Source organism: Coptis chinensis, chromosome 9 (assembly GCF_015680905.1).
Source record: "Coptis chinensis isolate HL-2020 chromosome 9, ASM1568090v1, whole genome shotgun sequence".
Lineage (NCBI taxonomy): Eukaryota > Viridiplantae > Streptophyta > Magnoliopsida > Ranunculales > Ranunculaceae > Coptis > Coptis chinensis.
This window is the reverse complement of record NC_141464.1, coordinates 69,122,634-69,145,807: the sequence shown is the minus strand read 5'-3', so window position 1 is coordinate 69,145,807 and position 23,174 is coordinate 69,122,634. Positions and strand designations below refer to the sequence as shown.

The 23,174-nt window shown below is 45.0% G+C and overlaps 2 long non-coding RNA genes and 1 pseudogene across 3 annotated transcripts; 1 reads left to right on the top strand and 2 right to left on the bottom strand.

Moving 5' to 3' along the window:
* Window positions 1-13,846: 13,846 nt before the first annotated feature.
* LOC147477646 (uncharacterized) lies at window positions 13,847-16,073 on the top strand. The gene is made up of 4 exons (XR_015208276.1): window positions 13,847-14,183; window positions 14,247-14,347; window positions 14,427-14,513; window positions 14,599-16,073. It is a non-coding gene; the product is annotated as an uncharacterized LOC147477646 (long non-coding RNA).
* A 629-nt stretch (window positions 16,074-16,702) lies between these two features.
* LOC147477645 (uncharacterized) lies at window positions 16,703-17,960 on the bottom strand. The gene is made up of 5 exons (XR_015208088.1): window positions 17,888-17,960; window positions 17,719-17,796; window positions 17,526-17,603; window positions 17,378-17,449; window positions 16,703-16,977 (listed from the first exon to the last, which is right to left on the bottom strand). It is a non-coding gene; the product is annotated as an uncharacterized LOC147477645 (long non-coding RNA).
* Window positions 17,961-18,034: 74 nt separating this feature from the next.
* On the bottom strand, window positions 18,035-20,207 carry LOC147477644 (protein FAR1-RELATED SEQUENCE 5-like; annotated as a pseudogene). The gene is made up of 3 exons (XR_015209821.1): window positions 19,287-20,207; window positions 18,186-19,177; window positions 18,035-18,106 (listed from the first exon to the last, which is right to left on the bottom strand). The product of XR_015209821.1 is annotated as a protein FAR1-RELATED SEQUENCE 5-like (transcript).
* Between the last annotated feature and the right edge of the window lie 2,967 nt (window positions 20,208-23,174).

Below are 23,174 nucleotides of genomic sequence, written 5' to 3'. Positions count from 1 at the left end.
AGACAAGGATAAAGGTATCTGTAAAGGTGTGATGTGATATTCCCTTACAAACAGTCTCAGAGGGACTGGTATGGATGGATGGGTGAGACCGAGTTCGGCTTTGAGAGCTTAACCGCCCTACGATCTCTACGGGTTCTTGGGGTCAGAGTCGAATCAGGTCTGGCGTAGTTCATAGGAGAGGTATTTATAGAGATCGAAAGTGTATCCTAACCCTCCACGTGTAAAGGATGTCATCAACGTGGGGTGTGGATCATGGGAGCACGTGAGAAATATCTACATAGGTCTGCTATGATGATGAGGAGTGGCAGTCTGGGCGAGTAGCTTGCGGCGTGACGCGATGGTGGCGGATCGGGATGAGTGCAAGTACACATTCACCATGATTGCTTATGGATAGGGTGCGTGTCCCGCCGCTGGCGAAGTTCGCATGATGTTGCGACCGGCCCCGTGGCGCGATGTTGGCTCATGGATGCGACACGAGACCATAGGTCGGTGTATTAGTTCCACCATGTTAAGCGGCGTCTTTGGATAGAGAATATCACTCCCTTATACCCCCTCTCGGTAGGTTGTGATAACGACCGGCCGAGAGAACGAACGGTAACATCTTGCGCGTACTATGTGATAGGTGGGAATCCGCCACGATCGATGTAGAAACGACTAGTGTTAACCGCGTGAGCTAGTTGGTGCGATCGTGTGGCGCGTGCAACAACACGCGATGATCTGGCGATTCTGAAGAAAAGAAAACGCCCGTTTTTTCGAATGTGAAAAGACAAGACAGTTTGTTTGGAAGTCGGGGCGCTAGGGCTAGGGTGTAATCATAATGCCTTGGAAACCGGAGGCGGTTGTTCAAAAATTTTATTTGCTTGATCAATCTTCATTTGGTCGCCGTCTTGTAGAGAGAACTTCATTAAGCGATCAATCTTCAGTTAGTTCTCGCCATTTTGAATCCGTTTCCCTTGTTTGGTGCTAAGTTTCGTACTAGAGTTGTTAGGGTACTTGTTAGATACTAGTAGCTAGATTTGCTAAGCTTAGAGGAGAAAGATGTCGGATTCGATGACACTTTCGTCGAACGAGGTTCGTGAAGTTTCCCTCGGTTGGGAAGATGAGGAGGAGAGACGACGAATCGGTTGGTATCTTTGGGTGAGGGTGATGGGGATGATGAGGCTGTGGGTGAGGAAGGCGATGCTCGACCGCTCCTCGTGGTTCCGCCGTTAGCACTTCAGACGCGGTGAGAGGTCGTCTTCGAAATGAAAACGCCGCCTAGGGCTGATAAATAAACACGCTTTGAGGGCGTTTCCATATCTAAGGAAGAGATATGGTATAAACGTGGACGGTTTGGAGATCCACGAGCCTGAGCGAGGCGATTTGGTCTTTGGCGAGAGGTACGTCCCACCGCACCACGGGGTGATCGTCTGTGAGGGGCAGCTGAGGGCGCATATGACGATACCATTTTCGAAGTTGGTTTGCGAATTTTTGAACCGTTGTGGCAAAGCGCCTGTGCAGTTCGTGGGTAACACGTGGCGGTTGTTGAAGGTGTTCGACCTGTTGAACGCCAGCGGTGAATACCAGATCGAAGTCGCTGATATTATTGAGCACTTCACTTTGAAGCGATCTAGGGCATATAACTTTAGCTTGCAAACCCGAGCTACTCTGTCGCCCGTTCTGGATGGAGTGAGTAACGAGTCTTGGGATAAAAGACCGTTCCTGTTAGTCGGTAACTACTGTGCGAGCGGGTTTAGTGTGGACAGGAGAACGTGTGATTTTACTGGTGGGTACCAGTACGCTTTCTTAGGTTTCACGTTGATATCGACTGATCCTGTATTGATCTAACATTGTTATTTTGTCTTTTGTACAGATACCCGTCCTGCACAGGAGACGAACCGAGCAGTGATCGAGAGCTTCGCTAGGCTGACTCGGGCTGAGAAAAGGGCGAAGTTGCCAGAGGTCGCCGGATTCTTTAAGGAGCGTGGAGGGCCTGCCTTTCGGAAGAGAAGGGAAGCTCATAAAACAAGGGCTCGTGGTAAGGGAGCGTCCAAGGAACGTGTTATGGAGAAGCGTGGGAGTGATCTGGTGACCAGAGAGGATAGAAACCGGGGCCGTACTGGGGTGAAGCGACCCTTCGGGGGTGCTGGGGCCTCCGGGTCTGGATCGGGGAAGGGTCGGGAGGATGCTCCTTTTGATGTGGAGGACGCTCCCTCCGACATTCCGGAATACCGACCTGCTAAGACTGCGAGGGTGGCCCAGACCGCACAGGGTGGTGAGGTGCGAACGGGTGGGAGGGCAGCTCGTAACCCGAGGTCGAGGCCGATGCCCGACTTCAGCATCCTAGTTGAGGACGGCCCGGAGGTTGCTCCGGAGGCTGCCCCGGAGGTCGCTCGACCCCGGGTTGTTGGAGATGCCTCAGGCAAGATGAAGGGGAAGGTTGGCTCAAGAGATGTTGGTAAGGGGCAGTCCAGTACTGGCAAGGACGATCTGGAGCGCAACCTGATGTACATTGATGAGGTGACTGGGAAGAAGCGCTATGTGAAGAGGTCGGACTGCAGCTACAAGTCCGCACCCATAGCTGCTTGCTTGTTGGAGGGGATGACGCTTGATGGTGATAGGAAGGACCTTGATGCCAAGGAGCTGGAGTCAAATCTGAGAGGGGTGGATAAGGCGATTTGTCTGGTAAGTGGTCACGTTGTTACTGTTTGTGCTATTACTTATTGTACACTGTTGCTTATCGTTTGTTTGTGGTACTATGTGCGAAGCTGCCGCGCACTGGGTTGGGGTATCGAAATTGAAGATACCGCGACCGCTCAAATGAAATGGAGAAGTCGGAGGTCGAGTCCTTGAGGCTCGAGGTCTCTGATCTCCGAGCGATAGCTCAAACGGAGAAGGTGGAGCTGGATACTCTGAAGGCGCAACTGGTCACGCTATCTCTGGAGAGGACGTCAGCTGTGAACGAGGCGATTGGGCTGAGGCATGAGGTCGCTGATCTGAAGAAAAAGGCTGTTGCTGCTAATGCGTTCGCTGAACGTTGTAAAGCTACTGCGATGGAGGCGAGAGAGGCCTATCTTGCTATCCGTGCTGAAATAGAAGAACTGGAGGCGAGATATGGCGACCTGCCCGAGGAGCCAGCTCATGGACCTACAATAGACCGACAGGTCGATTCACTCGAGGTCGGTAGTCTTTGGTCCCGCGGTCGCTCCTACTCCCCGGTTGGTGAGGTGGTTGCCGAACGCCTCCCCGCGTGGGTGGTCCGGGTGGGACGCTTAACCGGCGAGTGGTGGCGTCTCCTGGTGATCCGAGCTGTTCCCAAGTGCTGACCGTCCCCTCTTGTTGAAGGCTTCGATGATGTTATTTGAGCGGTCAATGTCTGGTTTTTGTGTTTGTATGCGGCCTCTGGCCTAAAACAATAGAGCTGTTTTCCTGGGGTTGCCCGGGCAGCTCGTCTTTTCCTTTACTTGTTTTATGATACTGATGTTTAGGCACTGGATTTCTGGGTAGACCAAAGCCACTCGGCTATCCGCTAACCGAGGCCGAACCGTGGTCTTCAATTTGTCGAATCGCTTTATATTAAGGACGTACTATTGGCTTTTGTCTATCTTCCCCGCGATCGTATGCCCGTTTGGTTTGTGTGCCTTTGGGCTTGCTATTGTGGTAGGTTATTAGAGCGTTCTAGGTTGGTGGACTGTGCCACTCTTGAACTATTATCGTCTGCGGTTAGTCACAAAGCGTTCTCTAGTTACCCGGTATTGGTACCTACCGAACGCCCCAGGAGCAGCGATGGTCACCTCCATTACAATCGTTTGGCACGCGTGTCGCGGATATGACCGGGTCTGTGAAATATGAAATGATGGTTGCCAGTTGGATTGGCGTTTGGCGTCTCGATACCATAATGAGTTGCCTCGGGAAGAGACGTTTCACTTGCATAAATATAAACTGTTCGGGGAGAGCGACGACATTTGGACTTCCTGTTGCTGCTGTCTTTTCTCCTCTGAACTTGCTTGCTTTCTTTGGTCATCTTCTTAGGTATATTTGCTCTTTCATTTTTTTGATCGTGTTGTTGGATGCTATCTCTCCCTCATTGGCTTTGTTTTGTTCCTTGTGCTTTAGTTTTTTCTATGGCTCGGTGTGACCCTTTTGTTAGGGAGAAGGCGCCTACGAGAGTTCTCTCTACGATGGAGGAAATGGAGTTTCATCCTCATGTGCACGGGACCGTGGCAAGAGGAAGGCGTCGGCGTCGGGTCCAAAAAGCTAAACGGCCCCGAGGTCGTGGCCCCATCGAGGTATTGTGATCGTCGCCCATCGAGGACGGCGTCCCTCGGGCTGCCGAAAGGGTAGATGACCTGGAGCAGGGGGGCCACGTCGCTGGTGGGAGCTCGCACTCTCACGTTGGGGACGTGGGAAGTGAGTTCTTCTACGTCGGGAAGACGAGGAAGAGGCGTCTTTGTAAAAGCGCCCGACCGCAGCTTCCACTCTAGCGCTATAGCGACTAGTCTCTCGAGGGGTATCGTCGTCTTTGGGCGGGGACAAAGCTGAGGTCGAGGACGAAGATATGGATACGCTCCTGGGGACCATGGACATGGCGAGCTGTTTGGTGAGTACGTTGTTTGTTAACCCTTTTTTTTTTTTTTAGTCGTCCGCTTTGATTGATTTTCATTGTCTTTCCGTACTTGTAGTTTCTTGCTGGTTATGATAAGTTGAAGAGTGTTGTCTGGCAACGCCTCGATCGCGATGTTGATGCCCGAAGTCGAAATGGGATGTCTCCGCGAAGCCGCCGGTGGTCGACAAGAAAAAGGTTGGAGACTATGTCGGAGAGATGTCGTGCTGTTGCTGATGAAAATGCGAAACTTGCTGCGTCTATGGCTGATCTGCAAGTGGAGATCGCGGAAGTCACCGAGTACGCGAAGCAATGCCAGAGGGTTGCCCGTAAGGCTCAGAACGCGTATACCACTGCCTGTAGTGAGTACGCCAAGCTGGACGAGAAATACTGTCAGCTAAAGAAGGCAGATGGGGCTCGAGAGGCCGATATGCGTGTTGTTCTGCGAGCTGCCAGGCATGTTCCCTCAACCAGCGCTGCTCCTGAAGATAAACATGTGGTCGCTGCTCCGTGATGCCGATTCTGTCTTCTGGTGAGAATTTGTTTGTGTTTGATACGAACGTGTGTTTTCTTTGCCCCTACGAGGGTTAAACACTAGAGCTGCGTTTTCGGGCTTGCCCGAGCAGTTCGCTTCTTTTGATTTTGGAGAACTGGTTTCCACGAAAGTGGCAGTTCGTTAACTTTGGTTTTTGTAATTTGGTAGCCGACCTGGATTTTCTGGGTAGACCCAGCAGGTCGGTGCTTTAGACCTGATTTCACTAGATCCGAAATGTGTGTTCCTTTTGGTGAGTACTTGATTAATGCTATATCCTTTTTGGTCTGATTGTTCATGGCTTTGATTCTGTCTATGGATTTTGCTTTTGAGATGTATTCTCGTTATATGTTAAGCTGGTATGATAATGCGCGGGAACGCGACATGTAAGTGTTTGATCGTTTTGGACGAAAGGGGACCGTGCCCCTGCGAGTTCGTGGGTTATGTTGCTCACTGGGAGCGTTCTTTTTTGGTTAACCCTAGGAGTGTCGGGTCCTCGCCTAGTGAGGATCAAAGAGGCTATGAGCCCGTAAGCTCCCCGAGAACGCCCCGCCAGATGCGAAGTTTGTTTTAGCCCCCGAGGGCTTACGCTCCCCCCCCGCGTTACGCCAGTATGAGAGCGTGTCAAGCCTCGAGGGCGCTACGCTCCCCGAGCGTTACGCCAGATGAGGCGTGTCTAGCCCCGAGGGCGTGGTGCTCTGAGCGTTCGCCGAGCCGATCCTAGAAGTATAGGTCCTCAACTTAGCGAGACTTCGGAGAGGCGATAAGCCCAGAAGCTCCCGAGAGCGCCCCCGCCGCATGAGAGCGTGTTTAGCCTCTGAGGGCTCTTCGCCTCGCGCCCGAGAGTTTAGCCGCTTACGCATCCCCGAGCCGTCGTTTAGCCTCTAGCCTCCGAGGGCGCTTAGCGCTCTCGCCGTATGAGCGTGTCTAGCCTCCGAGGGCGCTACGCTCCCGAGAGCGTTACGCTTTCGTGTGAGCGTGTCTAGCCCCCGGGGGGCGCGGTGCTCCCGAGAGGCGTTCTCGGTTTGATCCTAGAAGTATAGGTCCTCAACTTAGCGAGACTCGGAGAGACGATAAGCCTGTAAGCTCCCCGAGAGCCGTCCCGCCGCGATGAGAGCGTGTTTAGCCTCTCGAGGGTTACGCTCCTCGAGGCGTTACGCTCCGAGCGCTCGCCAGCCTGGGAGCGTTACGTTTAGCCCTCACATGGGGCGTGTTTAGCCCTCGGCGTTACCCCGAGGCGCTCGCCTTCGTATGAGAGCGTGTCTAGCCTCGAGGGCGCTACGCCCCGAGGCGCCGCTTTCGTATGAGAGCGTGTCTCGGTATGGAGCTTGCTGTGTGAGAGGTATGGTTTGGAGATGTGAGTAGATCCGCCATTTATGATAACAATCTTGAGTTTCTTTCATATGAACTTTGTAGTGCCTGGGAACAGGAATTACAATGCGTAACACAACTATTGGTAAAATTGCTTTAGCAAGTATGTGTTCCATGGTCGTGGCAGCAACTTTCCCTCTTGGGTTTTAATCCAATACGCGCCGTTGCCAACGACGCGTTCCACTATGTAAGGGCCTTCCCACGTTGGTGCTAGCTTAGCGTCATCTTGAGTTTTCTTCAAAACGAGATCTCCAGGTTGAAAAGACCGTGGATGTACTCGTTTATTGTAAGATCTCTTGAGGACCTATTGGTAGGCTACCACCCTGATGGCTACTAGGTCGCGCCGTTCCTCGAGGAGGTCGATCTCTCGAGCTAGAACTGAATCATTAAGGCCTGATTCAACAAGTTCAGATCGGGTTGTCGTGATTGTCAGCTCGGTGGGGATGACGGCTTCTGTGCCATAGCATAGAGAAAATGGTGACTTCGCCCGGTGAAATGAGCGGAAGTCGCGATGAGCCCATAGTATGTTCTCCACCGATTTGGCCAATCGGCTCTTGTTCTTTTCAATTTTCTTCTTCAAATTCTCCGAAATGGCTTTGTTGTCGGCCTCCTCGCTTGTCCATTGCTTTGAGCGCATCTTGTGGTGTAGAAATGCATGAACGATCTTCCATTTGGCCGTAAACTCTTTGATCGCTTTTTCCCTTGAACCGAACTGGAGCCATTGTCCATCACCGATGTATGTGGTAAGCCAAACCGGGTGATGATATGAGTCCAAATGAAATTTCTGACATGTGATTCTTTGACGTGTGCTAATGGAATTGCTTCAACCCACTTAGTGAAGTAGTCTGTGGCAACAAGGACGAAGCGGAAGCCGGTGCTCTTCTGTGGGACGAATGGTCCCATAATGTCCATGCCCCACATGTGGAACGGCCAAGGCTCGCGATGTTAATCAATTCAAGCGGTCAGATGATGTTGTGACCAAATGTTTGGCATTTGACACACTTTGAGGACATACGCTTTAGCATCAATCTGCATACGAGGCCAGAAGTACCCTTGGGAGATCGCTTTGTGGGCTAATGATCGACCTCCAGCATGGTTGCCGCACTCTCCTTCATGAATTTCAGCAAAAAATAGCTGGCCTTGCTCTGGACTGATACATCTCAGATGAGGTCCCCCTGCGGATTTGCGAAATAATCTGCCGTTCACCAAACAATAGCTACATGCTTGGTGTGGAACCTTCTTGGCTTTGGTGCGCTCATCTGAGAGTGTGCCATACTGGATGTACTGTATAATAGGCTGCATCCAGGTTTGGCTCGTCTGATCTTCAGAGAGTGGGAACAGGTCGCTAATTATCAAGACTTGATCCGCTTGGTAAGCTGGTCGATCGACTACTTCGATAATCAGTTGTCTAGGGACACAGTTTGGTGTCTGAGTGGCTAGATATGCTAAGCTATCTGCATGGCGGTTTTCTTCGCGCAAAAAATGGTGTATCGTAGCTCTGCTAAAAGACGGAAGTAAGTTGTTAACAACTTGAAGGTACTTAGAAAGGTTACCTTCGCTGGTAGTGTACTCTTTTGCAATCTGGCGAACAACCAGTTGCGAGTCACTAAAGATTTGGAGCTCTCTTACACCGAGCTGGATTGCTGTATGCATTCCCATTATTAGTGCTTCGTATTCTGCTTCATTGTTGGAGGTCGCGAAATCTATGCGAACTGCTTTCTCTACCGTCACTCCCTCGGGGGATACTAACACGATTCCCATACCACTCGCCTCCGTGGTTCTTTGGAACCATCGACGCGAGAGAGACCGGACTTTGCTTGTATTTTAAACTTTCTTGGAGTGCGACCTCTTTTGACCTCCCCATTAGGGTCGCCGACCGAAGTCTGCTAGGAAGTCTACAACGACCGACCCCTTCAAGGATATCGTGGGGCCGAAGTCCATGTGGTGCTCGCCCAGCTCTTCGGCCCATATTGCCATCCTAGTAGTCTTGTTTTCTTTGTGAAGAATCCTCTTCAAAGGGAGATCGCTAAGTATTTTGATTGGATGGGCCTGGAAATACGGTCTGAATTTTCTTGCCGAGTATAATAAAGCAAGGACCGCTCTTTCTATGTAAGAGTAGTTCTTCTCGGCTGGAGTGAGTGTCTTGCTTGTGAAGTAGATCGGTTTTTCTGAATTGTGCTCGTCCTTGAATAGGACCGAACTGATGGCGAAATCGGATACCGCCAGATAGAGCCCCAGAGTTTCTCCGTCTGTTGGTTTAGCTAGGACGGGAGGTGTTGTGAGGTACTCCTTAAGGGTGGCGAATGCTTGGTGGCATTGATCGTTCCATGAGAATTGCTCGCCTTTCTTTAGTATCTGTAGGAACGGTCGGCACTTATCGGATGCTCTTGATATGAATCGGTTGAGTGCAGCGACCATACCTGACAACTTTTGTATCTGTTTCTTTGTTTGCGGGTCGGGCATGTCGATGAACGCCCGAATTTGTTCTGGATTTGCTTCGATGCCTCGTTGCGAGACCTGATATCCGAGAAATTTTCCGGAGGATGCTCCAAAAAGGCACTTCTCTGGGTTCAGCTTCATTCCGGTTCGTCGTAGTCTGGAGAACGCTTGCTCGAGGTGAGTGAGGTGGTCACCGCTTTTTTTTTTTTGACGACCATATCGCCTATGTAGACCTCCATGGTATCGCCTAACATGTCCCGGAACATGTTAGTTACTAGTCCGATAGGTAGGCCTCCTCCTGCGTTCTTTAGTCCGAACGGGAGAACGTTGTAACAATAAATTCCTTGCTCAGTGATGAACGATGTCTTCTCCTGATCTTCTTCAGCTAGTGGTATCTGATTGTACCCACTATACGCGTCCATGAATGATAGCAGCTCGTGCCCACAAGTCTGGTCGACTAGTTGGTCGATTCTTGGTAGGGGGAAGCTGTCTTTTGGAGTTTCTTGATTGACGTTGGTGAAGTCGACGCTTTCAAACGGATCGGGTATTCATTCTTTTTCGGGACTGCCACTATGTTTGCGACCCACTCTGGGTAGTCGACCTTCCGGATGAAACCTACTTGTTTGAGCTTATCTACCTCGTCGTTGATTGCTTTTTGAAAGCGTAATGACAATCTTCTAGGACGCTGTCGAACTGGTTTGGCACCAGGGTTGACGTTTAACCGGTGGCATGCAACACTAGGGTCTATACCAGGCACATCGATATACGACCAAGCGAACACATCTTTATTCATGGACAGAAAATTTACAAGTTGAGCCTTAAGTGTGGGGTCGAGGTTGGCTCCCACATAGACGAGTTTAGGGTCGTCTTCGGTTCCCAGGTTCACTTGCTGCTTGTCTTGAGTCGGTGCTTGGCTCTGTGCTTTCTGGGCGCTCTCTGGATGATTGCACTTTGGTAATGCCGGGCTGGTCTGATAGCTAGTTGGGGCCGGAACCGTAGACGCCTGGGGCGTCTTACGTGGTTACGACAACAGGGTCAGAAATGATTACTGTTGCCGTGACAACAGGAACTGTGGTAGTTCGCTGCGACTCCCCCGGTTGTATGGGAGCTGGTGGTGCGAAATCGAGACTTTGTTTGTCTGTGACATTCGCCACTGGGGCGACCTGATGGGTTTGCACTGCTGGTACGTCTGCTGCTTTGGTAGTGGTCGAGATCGGGGCTGGTGAGCGGAAGTTCTTGTTGGAGCCCCCAGCGTTCGGTTTTGGAGCGCTGGCTCTCACTTCAGCCACTAAGTCTTTGGCCATTGTATAGCTGGTAGGCTCGTTGCTAACGGAGATGGGAGGTTCCGTGGTCTTGTTTGCTGCGATGATCTGGTTACAATGATGGGCCTCGAGCTGGTTGCTTCGAAGTTCCATCATTCCCCTTGGGCCAGGAAAACGGATGACTTGGTGCAACGTGGACGGTACGGCCTGCATCTGATGTATCCACCGTCGTCCTAGAATGGCGTTGTAGGACGACTTGGTATCTAGGACGCTGAACCGCGTGTTGAAGCTGACCTTGTCTTCCCGGGAACCTACTGAGACTGGGAGTATGATGTCGCCTATTGGATCGGCTCTGGAGCCGTTGAATCCGAAGAGGGGTGCGATGGGGTCTATGAAGACCGACTTTGGCAGGTTCATCTCTTGGATCGTGTGGTAGAACAAAATATCACAAGAGCTACCAGGATCGATCAAAACTCGCTTGACGGTCCAGTCACTGATTTTGACGTGGACCACGAAAAGTCGTTATCATGGGAGGGCGACCTTTGTTGAGGTCGGCCTCCGAGAAGGTGATGTCTCCTGTCCTACGCCTTGAGCTGCATGGCGCGGGTGCGGCTTGTGAAGAGAAGTTGTACACTTCATGGAGGGCACCGACGCGCCTTCTTTTTTCGCGCGAACTTGAGACGGAATCGTCCTGTAGTGTGATCATGTGGATGGTTCTGTCGTACTCGCGCCCTCTTGATGGTTGTCGGCGATCTTGACGGACGCGTTCTCTGGAACGTCCTCGGCTATGAGGGCAGCTTTGAGGCCTCAGAACGCTCCTTCGGGGTGGGGACCTGCTGCGTATTCGGCGGGCCATCAGTTTGTGGCGCAGGTCGCCGTCCGGTATATTGGTTATCTTGCTTGATGTGCCCAGCTTCGACCAGATCCTGCAAATAATGTTTGAGCCCCCAGCATACGTCGGTCTCGTGGCAATTGGCGCGGTGAAAGGCGATAGAAATTTCGGTCCGGGCGATCTGTTGGTCGCCTTTATCTCCGGTGTCGGTAGAATGCAAAATCGCTTGATCTTCTAGTATGTAACTAGGAGATCCGGTGAGCACGGCGAATTCCTGATCATTTCTTGGTTTGGGTCTGGAGGGTTGCCCTTGTTGTCGGGGTCGTTTCCTCGAGGATGATGCTACCTCGTAAACCTCTCCCTCTTCCGTTTCTTCTTCTTCTTCTCGTTTCTGCTTTAGCAAAGCCTCTTGCAGCTTAGATGTATTTATCCACTCGAAAGTCTGTTTCGCCAACGCTTCGGGTTGGTCTTTCAAGAGCGACACTGGTTAGGTCGGTGTTCATGGGTGCGGCGGCAGGGTTGTGGAAAGCCACTGGCGGCAAATGATTCCTTGAGGCCGCTTTCCATGTCCAAGAGTTCGTTTTGAACCGGCTTAAGAAGGAGCTGTAGGTTTCCTCCTTGCCCAGAGCGAGCTGGAAGAGTGAATTGAGATCACCCTTCTTAGCGCCTCATTTGGTAATGCGATCGCTCGCCAACGCAGTCGGTAAGTCGCTCAAAGCTTCTTATGGAGTCTGGCTCGAGGGAGAAGAACCAATCGAGTGGGCCGTCCTTTAAGCTTGCTGGAAAGAGCCTGCATCGGAGATGGTCGAACTCTGGCGCGCTGTAGAGTGCAAGGCTTTGAGCATATCGTGCTATATGCTGGCCTGGGCATGTGCGACCGTCATACAGTGGGAACCGTGGTTGGACAAAGTCTGGAGGGGAGACCTTGTGAAGTACTTCAAATGGAGATCTTGTGATAGGTTTTCAGCATTTTCTGCACTATCTGGGTGGAATCTTTCTTGACCGCATTCTTGTCGAGCCTTTGGTTTAGCTCGGTGATCTGTTGACTGACGTTGATGACGTCGTCTTCTGCGGTGCCAGCTAGTGGGCTCTGTGTATCAACTTGTGCACGTAATGTGACGTTTTCTTGCCTGAGTTGGGCAATTTGTTCATTCATTGTTCCTAGCTGGCTTGCCAAAGTGTGGAATTGAGCTTCGAGGCTTGCCATGCTTCGTGGGCTTGAGAATCTTTTGTTTTGATTTTTGGCTACTGATTAGTGTGAAGGTGGTTTGGTTTCTCAAGTAATCGAGACCACAGACGGCGCCAATGTAAAGGTGTGATGTGATATTCCCTTACAAACAGTCGCAGATGGACTGGTATGGATGGATGGGTGAGACCGAGTTCGGCTTTGAAAGCGAACTGCCTACGTATCTTCTCTGGGTTCTTGGGGTCAGAGTCGAATCAGGTCTGGCGTAGTTCATAGGAGAGGTATTTATAGAGATCGAAAGTGTATCCTAACCCTCCACGTGTAAAGGATGTCACCAACGTGGGGTGTGGATCATGGGAGCACGTGAGAAATATCTACATAGGTCTGCTATGATGATGAGGAGTGGCAGTCTGGGCGAGTAGCTTGCGGCCGTGACCAGTGACTGACAGTCAGGATGAGTGCAAGTACACCTTCAGTCATGATTGCTTATGGATAGGGGGTCTGTGTCACTGCCTGGCGTAGTTCGCATGATGTTGCGATCTGTCCTGTGGCGCGATGTTGGCTCATGGATGCGACCTGAGACCATAGGTCGGTGTATTAGTTCCACCATGTTAAGCGCGTGCTGGATAGAGAATATCACTCCCTTACAGTATCTTCAATTTGGAAAATGGTAATATCAATTATATCAGACAATTTGTCCAAGTGACTCCAAACTAATCTGTCCGCGCGCCATCGGTTTTCAGTAAACTCATACCTGATTGATGCAAGTGTTATATCGTTAGCTAAAAATTCTTATGAAGTCTTCTCGTGCTGTATTCATAATAATAAGTTATTTTCTTCAGTGGCCCTGAGAAGTGTGTACTGAGGTGATAAGTTATTTTCTTCAGTGAAACCATTCTTCAGTGTGTACCTGATAAGTGTGTACTGAAATCTTTGTTTCTCAATCAACAAGCCTGTACCCTGGTGGTAGACTAAGGTGCACAAACAGCTGAGGCTTAGCCGCTTAGGCTTCAACTTCTTGGGGGAACGCCTGAACCCTGATCAAGAATTCTAGTCCTAAGTTGTAGAAAAGAAAATGTACTTCCATAGTGCCATTTCAATGTACAATGCAATTTTCCCATGTCATCTTAGCTTATGCTACGTTCTCAGTATAATGTGGGTCGATGTCGGAAGTCTGGGTAATTATGCATTGTTTGTGTGCTCGAATGACTCATTCTCAGTTGTGGCGTCTGACTTGCCTGGATGTAAAAAGAACTGCATTTGGTAGAGGTGTCTACGATCTGCAATGTATCATTCAGACTATTCGTCCAAATGATTCCAAATTAGTTTCACCGCAACCCATTCGATTTTCAGCAAATCCATGATTAGAATGTTACAGTGTAAGCTCTATTTGTAAACAACCTTACAAACTCAAGGAGTTCGACTTGTATCAAGTAATTTATTAATTTTTTTTTCATTGTATGGCACTAGCTTTTTAGCTCAGTCTACCTAGCAAAAAAATTAATAATAATAGCACAGGCTACTCACTACTTCACTGGTTCCTATATTTTCCTCCAAATGTCTTGTTTCCGAATGGGGACGACTATAACACATGGTCCAGCACCAAAAATAGTTGCGAAGTCAATGCTCATTAGTGGGATTCAAATGACGTGGCACAAAATAAAAAAAAATGAAATAACAAGAAACTGCGTGAAAATTTTATCGAAGAAAAAAAAAAAAAAAAAAAAAAAAAAAAAACTGCCCGAGAAAATAAACACTCTTCTCTTCTCGTGTCTCTTCAAATTTCAAACCCAAAAATAATATGTAAGAAATAGAAAATTGAAATAACCCAAAAATGAAACCCAAAATTTCCACTCCAAAATCAAACCCAGCTAAGTTGACCCCAAGCGAAACCCATCTCCCATTCACTGTTCCCGTCTTCAAAACGAGTCAAATGTGATAAAGATCAAGTCTTTGGACTCTCAAAGACGTGTGACCAGGTAAATTGATTTGTTGAGGTTTCGTTTGTTAATTTGATCTAATTGATTGATTGGTTGATGTAGTGTCGACAAAGAACATCCCGTTTGTTGGCTAACTGTAAGAACCAGAGAAATAATAAGAAGTCTTGTTGTATCAAATATTGCCAACAATGCCTTTTGAATAGGTTTGATTCCAACTTCATTTTTTTTTTTCATTTCCTTGTTGCCAGATTTGTTTCGATTTAATTACATTCTGTCTTAAAGATATGGAGAGGAAGCAGAAGAAGTGGTGTTGTTGAATGAATGGAAATGTCCTAAATGTAGATACATCTGTAATTGTAGTCATTGCATGTAAGTAGTCCTTGTTATTTTTTTTTACCCAAGCAGAATTAAATTTTAATATGTAGTGACAATGTATGTGTTTCTTCTTATATAGGAAGAAGAAAGGTAAAAAAACTACTAGAATACTTGTGCCTACTGCAAAGGCCACTGGCTTTTCTTCGGTTTCAGATGGAAAGACCTTTAAGAAGCCCCGAGTCCCATTTCCAGTGGACGGAGGCGGCACAGAAATAGTTTGATGCCTTGAAGAAGAGGATTGTCAAGGCGCCGGTTCTAGCTCGGATTTTTTAAAGCTCTTTGAAGTGGATACGGATGGATGCGTCGGGTTTGGCGATCGGTGCTGAGGAGGGAAAGCCGATTGCATTTTTAGCAATTGCTAGGCCGAGGCAGGCTTTCCCTTTCTGACCTTACGTAAACCAACTCGCATCTCTTACGCTCTCCTTCTGCCAAGAGCATCAAATTTGCCCGTTTTCAGGCCGAAGACCTATTTGAGGTCAAGGTGCCACCAGGGAACAGATGGCTTTGGTCCTGCAAATGGGGAATATAAAAGGAATGCAGGCTAGCTTGAGCTGCCAAGGCATCGAGACCTGGAGACGGGGTATTTTTTGGTATGATCTTCAATCTTCAGGATACAATTGCTAGCCATCCAATGCTGAGTGGCTCACCTTTAATGGTCTGAACAACAACCAAAGAATCTGATTCAAACCATACCTGCTGCATTCCATAGAGCGCAGTTTGAGTGAGCGTTGCCAAGGTAAAATCAGGGTGCTTCGAAGAGAAGCGTAGGATCGGTGCTTCACTCGATAGAAGCGCGGAGAAAGGGTCTTATGGAGCTCGTGTGGAACATTCGGGCGCATTTCTAATCCATATGAGAAGAAGTGTTTGGATGCAGAACTGAATCTTGTTGGAGAGTATGGGCTTCGATGTAAGAGAGAACTATGGAGGATTTAGTATGTCCTCAGTTGCATTCGCCGATGCTGGAGAGACTAGTGAGGTTGTATATATTGCCTGAAAGATATGAGTACAGAGAACTTGTTTCTATGCATGTCTATCAATGGAGTATAATGCTAAGGGGGTACTAGGTATCAATGGAGTTCAGATTACTGCACCGGATATTCTGTCGTCGAAGGAGTTTGTGATTCATGGGATTTCTCGAAAAATGGTGAAGCTTTCTAGCACAATGAGTTAGGAGCATTTTCAGATCAATGGAGTGGTGTTGCTGCTATTTTCAGCTTGCTCTCTATCTTTTACTTGTTTGAAGGTTCAATGGCGTCCAGTTCAGATGAGGTTCCGGTGTGGGAAAGAAGGGCCTTTTGCAACATGCTTCCAGTGTGGGAAAGAAATTCTGTCAGAGTTTTGACTACAAGTTCTATCAGAGTTAAGGATACTTATGCAAGTTGAGTTCTGTCTGATCTTTGTATATGACTGGTAGAAAGAAGTTGAGCTATTTCTGTCTGTTACCTATTTCTGATCTTTGTAACAGTTCACAACTAATGGTTTTCACTTAATGATCTTTGGGATTATGTTTTCACTTAATGGTTTCTAAATTCTAATGTGAATACGCTGTTTTTAGTTCCTTGTCCTTATAGAGTCTGATTTCCATTATCTTCGGATATATACTTAAAACATTCAATTTCAGCACAAGGAGTATAGGAGTTCAGGGGGGTGTGAAATGGACAGTACGTGTAGTGTGGTTGAAATGGACAGTACATGTAATATGGTGGCTTTCTGCTGGGCTTAAGTTCTGACTTCTTAGAGAAATGTTGGAAACATTAACATTGTAGTATAATGAAGGAAAAATGAGCAGTCTTGTAGGACGGTCTTCATTTCTTCTTCTGGAGGGTTTCTTTTTCACAAATTCTGCCTTTGCATGGTTAGTTAGACTAGAAAAATAATTGTTGAAGATATCTTGCATATATATGCCATCGTCCATAGCCTTGTGACTTTAATGGTTCTATTACATGGCACACTCATTTACTGCACTGGAATTCAGTCATTACTCATTACTGATGCAATGATGTAGACAATTCCAATGTATTCAACTCCTTCTTTCTTCGGATTCTTTGAAGTTATATTGGCTCTCTTTTTTCAGTTGAGGCATGATTTTTTTTTATCGGTGAGGCAGGATTGAAATGTTATATCTAACGTAGTCAGTGGAAAGTTGGATATTGCAAGTCCAGAGAATTCCCTCTCTGGCTCTCTGCAACTAGAACTGACGCTGTTGGAATTGGAGTTGGTGTGGGGAACTGACTCATTTTTAGCACACATTATTCACAAAAATTATACTCAGACAACATCAACTATGAAACAAAAATTGTCATGAGTGTAGTTAGCCCTTTCCAGCCATTTACAAAAAAAAAAACCTATGAACAAAATGTTAAAACCTATGAACAAAATGTTATATTTTGATCCAAGACGAAGTCGGCTGTCTTTTTCGCCAAAATTCCAAACCATTTCCGCCGTTTACAAAGTGCACCTACACATGAAAATAATAAAATCAATGTCATAGATATACCAGATTACACTAGCTATTGAGGTTAAGGGTGGAATTCGAGCTAAACAAGCCGAGCTTTACCATGCTCAAGCTCGGCTCGTTAATTACACGAGCTTTAAATTGAGCTCGAGCTTGGCTCATTAGTTAAACGAGCGAGCTCAAGCCGAGCTTAAATGAGCTGAGCCCAAGTGGCTCGGTTATTTTACACTACAAATATGCTATTTAAGCTAAACGAGTCGAGCTTCATCAAGCTCATTTGTTACACGAGCTTTAATTTGAGCTCGAGCTCGGCTCATATAGTTAAACGAGCGAGCTCGAGCTGAGCCCGAGCCGCTCGGCTCGAATTCCACCCTTAATTGCGGTAATAGAAAAAAACACATACCAAACAAAAAAAATTTGATTCTTCTGGTTTTAAGTCAAGTGAATGCTAATTACAAAGTCACAACAATGAATCCTGAAAGACGAAAAAAAATGGCGTAAGTAGACTTATACTGTGAACAAGTTGTATTGTAGAATACTAATATAATCACCTGCAACATATTATTGAGATCAATGCTTGCAATTCCATGAGATTGTTGAGGCCTCAAGAAAAAATGTTCAAAAGTCCCCTGTATAATAACAAAAAAAATAAAAAATAAAAAATAGTTACATATATGTTTGTATCAAAAACTTTGCCACATGCAAAGATTTATTGATAACAAACGAATTTAGAACTTCAAATACCTGTTCAAGTTGGTGAATTCCTCTAGTGGATGTCGCATCATGCTGTATCTCAAAATTATTTCCAACCAGAAAAGACTCCTATATAGTCACCATGGAACCATTTATGTATCTAGCTATTATGTCAATACTTAACTGTTTTATCTATTTAAGTGAGAAGGTTGTATGGTACCTGACTCAAATGGAAAGGTTGATGACTAGGCAGAAAACTACGAGTACCAGTCCCAAAATACTCCTAACAACAACAAACAAATTTCAATATAATAACATGTACAAATGCAACAACAACCACCGGCAAAAAAAAAACAATTATAACACTAACCTGATTAAAAGAGGGGAGCATGAAGTCATGGTCAGATCGAGATTGTTGCTCAGTATCCATCATAAGCTCCTACGAAATCCAGAAGAATATTGTTAAATCAAAACAATAGCTAATGCTACTAAATAAAGTTGAACATAATTTTAGTTACTTGACTGACAGTGTGAAAATCTGAATCTCTTTCGGTAGCCCCCCCATCTGAGATTTCCTTTCCTCGAGTTTTCTTTTTTTTGGCATTTGGCTTTGTTTGAGTGTTTTTCTTACTACCTTTCTTCGTCCCATTTTTTCCCTTATCAAGAAACGATGTAAAATCCTTGGGTCGACCTTTGGGCTTCACAAAAGGTGGATCAAGTAATGGCTTCTGAATATGGGCAACTGGGGTTCTTGTTTGATTATTTTGCTCCTTTTCAGTTTCTTCATTCTGCTCTTCCGAACGTAATGATATATTCCTAAGTGCAGCTTCAACATCTCGTAAGGTATTGTGTAAACCCTTCATTGCCACTTCGTATACTTCATCATACGGTGAAGCCTTACACGCAATATTGACTCCCAATTTGCAAAGTTTGCAATATTTACTTGTTTTACTTTCTTGATGACTCACTTGAATTTCTTCATTTCCGAACACCACCGAACCAAATTTTGCTTCTCTTGTCTATCTTTTGAGTATATGCTGTTTTGGGAGTGTTTGAACATCTTCAACCAAATTTTTTTTCAAGATATGCCTACACAAATAACCTGCAAATTCATACAATTGGCAGCTACACTTTGCACTCATTATAGAAGGCTCAAACAGGACGGTGCGCGCTACCTGATCGTGTCCTTCCATCCACACTTTGTAGACACATTCTGTTCCATGCTCCTCAACTTTCCTATGGCGGTAAGAAAGACCTTGATATAACTGTTCTTGAAACTTACAAAAGATACTTCTTGTATAAACTCCAGCTGCCTCCTTCTCAATTTTAACGTTAAGTCTTAAAACTGGCCTTGCATAAATGGTGACATAATCTTCCTTGTTTTCTTCCTCCCGCCTATCCAAGACAGCTAATTCATATTGCTTAACAAACTTAGAAAGAGCCATACCTTTTGTCAGGTATTTATCAAAGTAAGAGTTGATGCTTTCACTCCGTTGGGTCGTGTACATACCTACAAATTTATAATTTGACCATAAAGAAATTATTCAAAGCAAAGTGTAACTAAACCATTGAGATAACCAGCGCTAGAAAAAAAAAAATAGATACAAGAAATGATATACCTGCTGAAAATAGGTCACGTCTGTAAGCTGATGCCCACTTTTCTCGCTGTCCAAATAGATTTTTTAGCCACTTATTCTCTTTTAGGTTGTACTTTTCAAGCATTACCTCCCAATTATGCTCAAACTCTGCAATAGTCTCGTAACCATATAAACACTTGCAGAAATCCCTAAACAGATTTTCTTTTGAGACAAACTCATGAGCCAAATGTTTCCTTGCATTTCTAGTTATATGCCACAAACAATATCTATAATGAGTACCAGGTAAAACTTTCTCAATAGCCCCTCCAATGGCTGAATCTTGATCAGTGATGATAACTTTCGGCTGTTTTCCATCCATTGATGCCATCAATTTTTCATTACCCACATAAAAGACTCTTCCGTCTCCGAGGAATAAAGCAAGGCACCACCAAGTAATATTGTTTGGAAATGATGATTTATTCCAACAATAGGAGCAAATGGCATATCAAACTTATTTATTCCATAATGGGATCAAAACAAATAACATCTCCAAAATAATAGTAATCCATCCTCGACTTAGCATCCGGTCCAAAAAAAAATTTGTCATAATGCCTTTCTAAGTCAATTTGTATCGAATAACAAAAAGCAGGATTATCCATTTGTTGTTGCTGAAGATGATCAAGCACAGCTTGTGCATCGCCATTGGAAAGGTCCCTTTGGCGTTTTGTACTCAAATAATTACTCAAGTCTTTCTTAGTAAATCCCATATTATGAATCCCACCGGCTTCGCTAGCCATAAAGCTAGCCATCAAACTTCCTCTAATTCCTACTGAATCCATGGTATCCACGATAATCTGTTGGCTCGGGTCAATCTGTCTCTGCGATCGAAGCAAGTGTTTTTTACTTGGAGTGACGACATTATGGTTATGATTTTCAACAACTTTAGACACGATCCATTTTTCTTCATCTCTTTTTTGCGAACAACCATCATTGCCTTTACAACCTTTGTCCCCTCAGATCGCCTTGGTTCCGCTTTCTCTCTTCAAATCGTTTGGCTCGAGAATCTCGCATCCCCTCAAAAGAACAACAAAATGTCCGACCATTAATTTCTCTGGCTACTCTTGATCTATTCACGGTGTTCTTTCGAACACTAAAACCAATGTGACCAGCGTAATTATTGTAAAACACATATGCTTCTTCGAGGGAATCAAACTCCATTCCTTCACATGGACAATATATATTCATGTCTTTTTCAATTTCATAGACTTCATCACCAATAACACCACCGCGAGGTTCATCATCTTCACATACATCACCCCATTCAGCTTGTTCATTTTCAGTCATATTGTCTTCACTTGCCGATGATAAAACTACAAGAATTAATTGCAAAAAATAAAAATCAAAACTTGCAGCTGAATAATAAATTCAAAGCACAAAAGCATGTTTTATAATTTAGGAAGAAAGAGACAAACTATCTAAGTAGTTAAATTGATACTAAAGTTACCTCAATGAAACTATCGTTAGACAGAGATGGAGAGAGTTGGTCGGAAACCTTAAATGACGATCACCGTGTCGATCAAAGAAGGCTATAGAGAGAGAGATTTAGTCAGAAACTATTAACCTCGATCACTATCGAGGAGAAAAGAAAAGTGTGCTGCATTTAGCCCCTGTTTTGTTTGAGTTTTAGCGCCCATATAACCTGGCATTTGTTTTATTTTCCTATTTTCGCTATATTTCCAGCCGATTATGATTTTTTTCTTACTGTTTTTTATTTTGTGCCACGTCATTTGAATCCCACCAATGAGCATTGACTTCGTTACTATTTTTGGTGCTGGGCCTTGTGTTATAGTCGTCCCCTTTCCGAATACTAGCTGTTCTGCGCGTCCTATGGTTGGGCCTGTTAATTTAAGGCTTGTAAATTTGACGTGCTAAGTTTAATTTGAGTACTTTTGAGTTATTCAGCAATGTGGTATTGTGGTGTAGTGTAAATGCTAAAATTAAAAAGCTTGAGAAAGAAGAGCAAAGGCACCTCTGTGCAAACAATTCAATGTAGAGATGAAATACAAATGAGTTGTTAAGAGGGAAAACTAAAAAAAATGGCATGGATAAAACTAAGGGTTAACTAGTATTACCCCCCTATTTGATGAGCCAATTAGGATTTCTCCCCTAGATGGGAATTAGGGTCTCCCCTAAATACACACAAAAAAAAAAGTCAAAGTGGGTTGACCGAATTTTTTTGTGTGTATTTAGGGAGGAGACCCTAATTTCCCATCTGGGGGGGGGGGAATCCTAATTGGCTCATCTGGGGTAATACTAGTTCACCCTAAAACTAATAGAAATTTATAGCCAAATTATGCTCGAGCATACAAAATTTTACTTAGTGGAACTTCAATTCCATTTGATGACCTAGAAAATATCTTAAAAAGAACAGAGATTGGGCCTAAAGCCCACGGTTCCAAAATAATTATAGAGAAAAGACACCCCATTTGTTATTTATGAATAAAACCCCACCCAGTTGACTTTTTAGTTATATTACCAGTTTGCCCTTTAATACAAACGTCAAATATATGAAACCCAACTTGCACTGTTTTAAAAACTTTGAACTTTGTTTCGAAATTTTTGCGAAATTTCTTCCGGTAATTTTGTCTTCAACCTTAGATTTCTCTAGCGAAATTTCTCCCAAAACTAAATATCCCACTGCAACATGAATGTTGTAATGTCAAGCGAAATTTCCCCTAAAACTAGATATCCCACTGCAACATGAATGTTACAATGTCAAATGCACTTGACATTGCTACCAAGTTATTGTTCATCCAAGAAAGTCTCATGCTTCAAATATCAATTGGTGTTGAATATAAAACTTGTATCATTTATGGTAAAGAAGTATAATTGACAATCACAATAAGTCATATACACACTCAAAACCAAACTGTCACTAATCATAAGCTCCCTACTTATCATCTCTCTTATTCCAATTTATTGGACCTATCCTAACTTGTGTGCATAAAACGTCACAATTCTTAATCAATTTGCAATGTCAAGTAAATTCACAACGTCAAACTCATTTGACTTCTTAACCAACAAAAACAACATAGAAGCAATCGAAATGATAACTATCCTAGATCCTATTGTTTAGAAGTAATAACATTAATTTCTTTGTAAAGCTACTACAAATTTCGATTATAAGACATACGAACACTACCGTCAAACCATATTTCTTTTCTGACTAAAACTGGTAGTAATAACTCGTCGGATCTAGATGGATTTCAACCATCACCCTCTCACTTAATAATAATTCTAAACTAACACAGAAAAAATAACACGGTCAACTAACATAATGACATGGCACTCCAACATCAATATTGTACCATGAAAAACCACCACTGCAACATCAATGTTGTACCTAGAAATATCACTGCAATATCAATATTGCACCATGAACAACCACCACTGTAACATACATGTTGCACTGACTGCAACATCAATGTTGCACCATGAAAACCACTGCAACATCAATATTGCACTATAAAACCAACTATTGCAGTGACTACAACATCAATGTTGCACCATAAAAACCACTGCAACATTAATGTTGCACCGAAAAAATATCACTGCAACATCAATGTTGCACCGAGAAATATCATTGCAATATCAAAGATGCATAATGAAAAATAAGTAGAATGGATGATTTGCTATGAATGGAAAGAGAATAAGGCTGTATTTGGTTCAAGGAAAATTGAGAAAAAGAAAGTGTTTTCAAGGAAATTGAAAACTTTTGAATGTTTAGTTCACAATGGAAAATGAAAAACTAGAAAACAGATTCTTCAAATGTGTTCAAAAGGAGGAAAGCAACATCCATTTTAACAGAGAAGAAATTGTTTTCTATTTTTGACGGAGGCTTGCAAGAGAGAGAGGGAGAGATTTTAGAGA